We start from the raw sequence: 7,030 nt of genomic DNA, 5'->3' as shown, positions 1-7,030 counted from the left end.
AAGACACGTGAAATGCTCACAAGCACCGAATCGTGTTCTCAGGTGTGCCGGCAAATCGCCTGGGTCAGGGCAGCCCTTGGCCCCTGCGCAGCCGCCAGTTCAGAGCCGGATCCCGGTGACCGTGCGGTGGGATGCGGTGAGTGCGGAGCCGGCAGGGACTGGGTGCATTGCCCGGGGGACTGAGGGCTGGAAAACAAAGCCTGCTGCTCGGGGCGGACACAATGGCTCCTTTGTTCACCGTGGTGGGAAGGAGTAGCTCGGTGCGGAGGATGCCGTGGGGAGGGCTGCCAGGTGGCAGGCAGGGCCACCGCGACGCCCTGCCCGACACAGGGCTGCAGCCAGAGCGGAGTGTAGGACCGAGAGAGAAGAAAATCAGCTCTTTAGAACTGAATTCACCAAGAAAATGTGCAAAAAAAGAGGCACTGGCACTGTTTGGAAAACCAAGGCAATGTCTCACTTGATCTCAATAGTAGGAGAAAGCAGAAAGTGTTTATTCTTTATTCATACGCTGAGGGTGGTTTGGCTGAGGGGAAGTAAACCAGGCTCTGTGCAAGTTTGTATAGGTTACTGTGCCAAGGGAAATGATGAGGTGTCACAGAAGGGCAGTTTGGAGAGGTGTATGGTCCTGACCTTAATAAAGGCAGATGTCACTTGTGTGCCATGATAGGTAATTTCTACATACCCTTAATTTTGCAGCTCAGGGTTCAGTAAAATTCAGATGGCTAAAATATTGTCTTGTAATGCACAGCAAGGCAATTTTTGTTGCACAGTTATGCAGCTGAAATGGGTTAAAGCTCTTCATGTGTAGTAGACACCAGTCCTGACATTTGCACCCACCAAAGAAATAACCTGTTGTTCACACACTTCCGAAGTTTGATACAGGAAGACACCACCACAAGTATGGATTGTTCATGCAGGTCAAGGTCTGAACTGCAGGAAATAACACTGGATTTTGAAATTGCCACTGGTGATGCAGAGTAGCCATCCAAAACCACAAATGAGAATGGATTTCAAAATTTTCTTGGCTGCAAACAGAATAAATAAATAAATAAATAGTAGACAGTTTGAGGAAGTATTTGGTGCTGGACTTACTTTGGCCCCACTAATGTTTTGCTTGATTGCTGCAGTCAGCTCAAAAATTGTATCCTAAGCTCAGGGTAGATTGACAGAGAGAAGAAAGCCCCAGTTCATCCCATATAAATGTTACCAAGGTTGTATCAAGGGCGCTGAGACAGTTGTTTGGCTGTTAGAAAATATGCAAAGGGGTATTTCCCCTGTGAGTTTTATCCCGCCCTCTATTTGCGTTTCTACATGCCGTTAGTGCCATGGCTGTATCAGGGTGTTACAAATTCCTCCCCGTTTAACCACAGCCAGTGTTTTTAAGGTTGGTACTCTGGGGCCAGTTTCTGATCTCTGGTGTGATGAAGGAAATGTGAGAAGGATTTACTGCACCACCCAGGCTTTGCTCCTGCACAAGCAAAAGGAAGAGTGGGAGGCAGATAGGCAGAGACTGCCAAGGAGAGTTAAGGGGGAGCAACAGTTAAAAAAAACCCAACAAAACAAAGAGTAGGAATAAAACATACAGCAATACTGCTTTTTATGCATAGTGTTCTGTTTAAGTCTCTTGATGATGTTTCGTGGGTGCTTCCTCCTGTTCTTATTTTATAGTCTATTATCATAAGAGCAGGTCATGTAAGGTTTTCAGGTCTCTCTCATACAGGCACTGCTTAAAAAGCCGGCTGAATATTCTGCCCAGTGCTTCTGTATATTTTGCTTCTCTGCACACACTTTGCTCTGTGAATAGTAGTTAAAATTCCAGTGAGCTGCCCTCCCATTAAAATACCTTTAATGTTTTATTGGGATACCTCCTACTTGAAATGGTTTAACACATAAAGGTCCTTTGCTCATTTGAGAAAAAAAATAAGCTATACTGCTGATGCAGAGGTAAGATTGTTTGGGTGGCTCTCCTCTAGGTTGCTCTTTATGCAAATGGTGCCTTGGGAACGGGCAGATTAACGTGTTTCAGGGCAGGATGGAGACGCAAATGTTGCATCTACTTGCCTGGGAGTGCTCTGATGCAAGAAGGGAAACAAGCTCTCCTGCACATTGCTGACTGCTCTCTTTCTGTCTGAAAGTTCAGTGAGTGTCCTGGAAAATAATTACTCGTTTAAAGTAAGGAAGGAAAGTCCAGAGTGCCTGTTTCTGAGCACTCTGCTTTCTTTAGGAAGAAAAGATTTGAACTGCTGTCTTGCTGAGGATGAAGAGTGGAAGAAAAGTAAAACTTAAAAAAGTGATGTAAACTAAAAAACAACAAAGAGAATTCAGATGAAATCTGAATGTAAAAAAAAAAAAAAAAAATTAAACCTGTGCAGGTTAGTTTTCTTGAGTTACTGGAACAGGGTTTTCTATGATTGTGAATACACATGGATTGAAAAAGGTGGTTGAAAAAATGCTGGTTGAAAAGGGCATTTTCTAAGCCAGTCTAAGGGAAAAGAAAACTGCACTTTGAGAAAGGGAGACTAAACCATCCAAGCTGAGAGCGGAGAAAGGCAGAATTCAACACCAATGATTTTGATTAAAGCTTTTTCTGAGAATCAGCCATGTTTGGGTTTTCTTAGCCCTTATTTTAACACGCTTGGTGGCTCTCTGCAAAAATTTTTCTCTTAGTGTTCCTGTTGGGTTCTCTGTCTTGTTTTGGTTTGATTGTCTGTTTTGATTTCTTTTATTATTATTATTTATCAAAGCCTATTGATAATGCAAAAAATGCTTTGTGCATTCAAACTGCTGTGTAGATGTAACTTTGCTGCCAGTGTGAGACTGCTGACACAATCGTGGTGGGATATTTGGCTTCCTGCCCTGAGGGGTCTCCTCCAGGCTCTCGACAGGACTTCAGACACAGAGCTGGGATTGTTTTGGTGGGGCAGTGGGACATGTTTGTCCTCACCAGTGTCCTCCTCAAAAGGAAGTGGAACATGCTTCATGAATTGCTGAACATTTCCGAGGGAATCAGATCCAGGAACCCACCTGGAATCTCTGAAAGAACTAGAAGATTTTGGGGGTGAAATAGAGTTATCTCCAGCTCTGCTCCCTGCAGGACTCTCAGCAAAGGCCTGATTCAGTACCAGAATTCACTCTCCAATAGTGTCTGTTTGGGCTCCATGGAGATGCCTGCAAGGGGTTGACTGAGCAAACTCCTGTTTTTCTTGCCAGCATTTCAGTATGACAAAAGTAGGAATGGCACCTGGTGGGGGGTCAGAGGATAATCCCAACACATGGGTGTGTGTAGGAAACCTTGTTGTAGCTACCAGTAACCATGGCACAGACTTTCTCTTTGCCACCCTTTTTCTCTTTGCCACCCTTACACAGCATTTTCTTTGTCACTGAATTAGTTTCCAAACAACTTGCTGTTATTCTGGTTGTCAGTGTACCCATGGAGTGCAGCAGAAAATTACAGGAAGCTTTAAAGAAAGGCCGGGACACCACAGGTATCGCAAAGAGCTAATGGGACTTTCTTCGTTTCTTCAAAGAAAATCTTTTTACAGCCCTATTGAAATGGCTAAGCCCTATTACTCAGCCTCTCTGCAAGGAGCAAGATGCTGACAACATCCCTTCAGAATGTATTATCCCAAATGGTGCCTATAACCCAGGTCTGTGCCACTGCTATTTTGACATGGCTGTGTAATACGTATAATTCCAGCTATATAATTGAAATATTATTGCTGCTTCACTTATGACTTTAGTTAACAGCCTGCTGCAAAACTGAAGTAAACTTTCATGCCCTATGCTCTAGTACAGACCTGCTATGCCTCCCTAATTTAATCAAAATATCTGGAAAATTGCCAGCATCTGAAGGAAAAAAAATGCCATCTGCTATTGTGCAACAACTCTTACTGAAATCTTCTTAACTACTACTAAAAGAGAGCAGATGTTCAGCCCTTCCATTTGCCCTCTCTCTCATCTGTCCAGAGGAGGACACTCCATTACCTCCACTGATTGAATTAAGGACTGAAAATTCTAATTGAGAAGAAGAGTGGAACTGAAGATTTATTATTTATATGCTAAAGTCTGGGGGTTTCCTTTTTGGTTTTGGTTTTTTTTTTGGGTTTTTTTTTTTTTTTTGTTTTTTTTTTTTTTTTTTTGTTTTTTTTTTTTTATGGGTGAGGAGGGTACTCCGAGGTGTAGTGGCTACTTGGAGCAAGATTTGTCAGAATATGTACTGTCCATCATCCAGAACTGATAAGGCAGACAGGGAATATGAAGATTGACTGCTGTAAAAGGGGGTGAAAGTAATTGTGCCTAGAATGAACAGGCAGTCATTCCTAGACACGAATAGATTTCTACATTTTCTCCAAAGCACTACCCAGAAAAGTAAATGGAAAAAGTAAGAGAGAAGTGAATACTCAGTGCCCATTTTCTACTTGAATTGAATTTTCATTTGCAAAAAATGGGAGAGGAGACCAAAATTATGAAAGTATGACATAGTATGTTAGTTGCATCAGAAATAATGAATAATTAGATCTGACCTGTTGAGGAAAGTTAAAGGAGAAAGTTGTTAGCAAAGCACCAAGGACAATAAACCATATTTTTGAGGCCTTGCTGAACAGTATTGCACAGGCTGTGCAATATTTTATTGTATTTAATACAAGCTAATTTGCTCAATAGGGAAGTCTCAGGTGGAAGTATGAGAACAACCTGGAAGTAAAATGATAATATCCTTCTTTCCCAGCCTCCACATTTCAAAGAGATCTATTTTTTCATAATTAAGAAAATGAAGGCACCAAAACTGTCTCTTAGCTCATTGTAATCATATGGGACTGAAAATAATTCTAAGCCAGCTGTAAAGAGGAAGAAGAGATACAGGTGCCTGGGACAGATGGACACACTAGTCAGTCTGCACTTTTGGTGGCACTGCTCAGGATCTCTCAACTAGGAATTTACAAGCAACCTTGACTGTCCATTTAAAACGAAACTAAATTAAGCTGCTGCATGTGAAAATGGCCAATAAAGCACATTCTGAATGGTGGGAATAAAAAACTCTTGTTAAAATTTTGAGTAATAATTTCTTTAGGATTTGTTGTAGTTGATTTGTTTTGTTGGTTTTACTCTAGTGTTAAATAAGAAAGCATGACCAACAATTTATTTTCATTCTACTTCTTAAAATTATATCTGTTTGCTTTGGTGATGTTCTAGTTACCTGAAAGCCCAGGCTGAGCATGACTCTGCACAGAAGCTGGTTACAAAAAGGACTCCAAAGGTGGCAGTATCCTTTAGGCAGCAGGGAGAAAAGGTAATGCTGACACCTTTCTTGCACAAGGCTCATGTGTCAGCGATCAGGGAAGCCTGGGACAGAGTTTCTTATTAGGTTTCTGTAATATGATGCACACTCAGATAAGTAAACCACTCTTTTTTTTTTTCCTTTTTTTTTTGTTTCTTTTTTTTTTTTTTTGTGCCTACATCTCTTCTGAGAAATGAAGAGGGAAATCTAGGAGGGTCTGGTGGGATTTCTGTGCTCTTCTTTTTTATGGCCAGGGGCTAGGAATAGCAGACTTTAATGGGAGACAGTGACCAGGAGCTGCCTTACAGTGAGTCTCTGCCAAGATCTACTTACTGATAAAATTCAGCCTTCTACATGTCTTGAAAACAAGGATTAGAGAATTAGGGACATGATGCTGGAGGCAAGTGTGGAGTTCAGTTAGAGATCTGTAGATTTTCTGAAGGAAAGGGAAGAGCAGCTGCATGGGCTGCTCAAAATTTGCCCAGAAAAACCACCTAGAACATGAATGGTTTAATGAGGAGGGTGGCCATCCAAAAGAGAGGAACTTATCATTTAATGGTGGGGATTGATCTTTAAATAAAGACAATCACTAAAACAAACAAACAAAAAGGAGAGTTGGTGATGGAGGAGGGAAGACATGATGCTGGTGAAGAAGACATGTAATTCCCATCTAAGATCCAAAGTTATGCTGAGTTTGTGAAGAGAAAACATCACTGACAGTTGATGTGAGTGCTTGGCAGTCTCAGTGACAAGGACAGCTTGACTGAGAAACAAAGAGATTTCTGTGGGGTTGCCGGGAGCTGCAGCCCCCAATAAAAAAGCCAGAAGAGGAGTAAAATCTGAGAGAGTTTTTGAACTAGAGGGTTCAGAGGAGGACCATGAAGATGATCGGGGGCTCTGATCCGAAGACAGCCTGAGACACGTGGGGTTCTTCATCCTGGAGAAGAAAAGGGTCCTGCGAGACTGTGCAGCAGCCTTCCAGCACTTAAATGGGGCCTGGAAGAAATCTAGAGACAAAACTGTTCAAGTTGAGGTTGGACAGGGCTTTGAGCAACATGATCTAATGGAAGGTGTCCCTTTGCATGGCAGCAGGGCTGGAGCTAGATGATCTTTATGGTCCATTCTAACTCAAACCATTCTATGAAAATGAAATGTCTGAGATTTTAGAGGTGGAAATGTAAGCAAAAATCTCAGTCAATGGAACACAAGAATTTTAACAGCCTTCTTCTTTACCTGGGCCACTTCAATGGCTCAGACGTCCATGTCTGACCTGTAAGAGGAAAGGAGACCCTATTGAAACAGGAAAGAGTGAGTGTGTGTGCTTGTTTGTATGTGTGAGAGTTTTCATGCATAGAAACTCTTCTTGGGTGAGAATTTTGGTGCCTCAATAATGGGATCATATTCTGGAGACACTGGAAGAGGCAGCATGGTTTCATAAAGCTCATGATGTGATGTGATGTGCAGGTCTCAGGTGTGGGGTGTTGGGTAGGTGAGAGGATCCATCCTGACCAGGAGAGGTTGTAACAATGAAGAGCTGGTAGAATTCAAGAGCTCTGTATTTTGACATGCTAAGTATCATTCCTGTGCTTCATCACACATGAGTGCTTCACAGCAGCGCATTCTGTTGTCCTCCTTCCTGGAACACCCTATCATGGGAAGTCAGCAAGCACTCTGGCTTTTAGTTCTGTAGATGAAAAGTCCATCTGTTATTGCAGTTAAGGGATCACTTTCATTTTGGGTCTTCTCTGAACACTG

The sequence above is a fragment of the Anomalospiza imberbis genome, chromosome 3 (genome assembly GCF_031753505.1).
Source record: "Anomalospiza imberbis isolate Cuckoo-Finch-1a 21T00152 chromosome 3, ASM3175350v1, whole genome shotgun sequence".
In the NCBI taxonomy this organism is placed as follows: Eukaryota; Metazoa; Chordata; class Aves; order Passeriformes; family Viduidae; genus Anomalospiza; species Anomalospiza imberbis.
The sequence above is the reverse complement of the archived record's forward strand: the minus strand, read 5'-3'. Positions refer to the sequence as shown.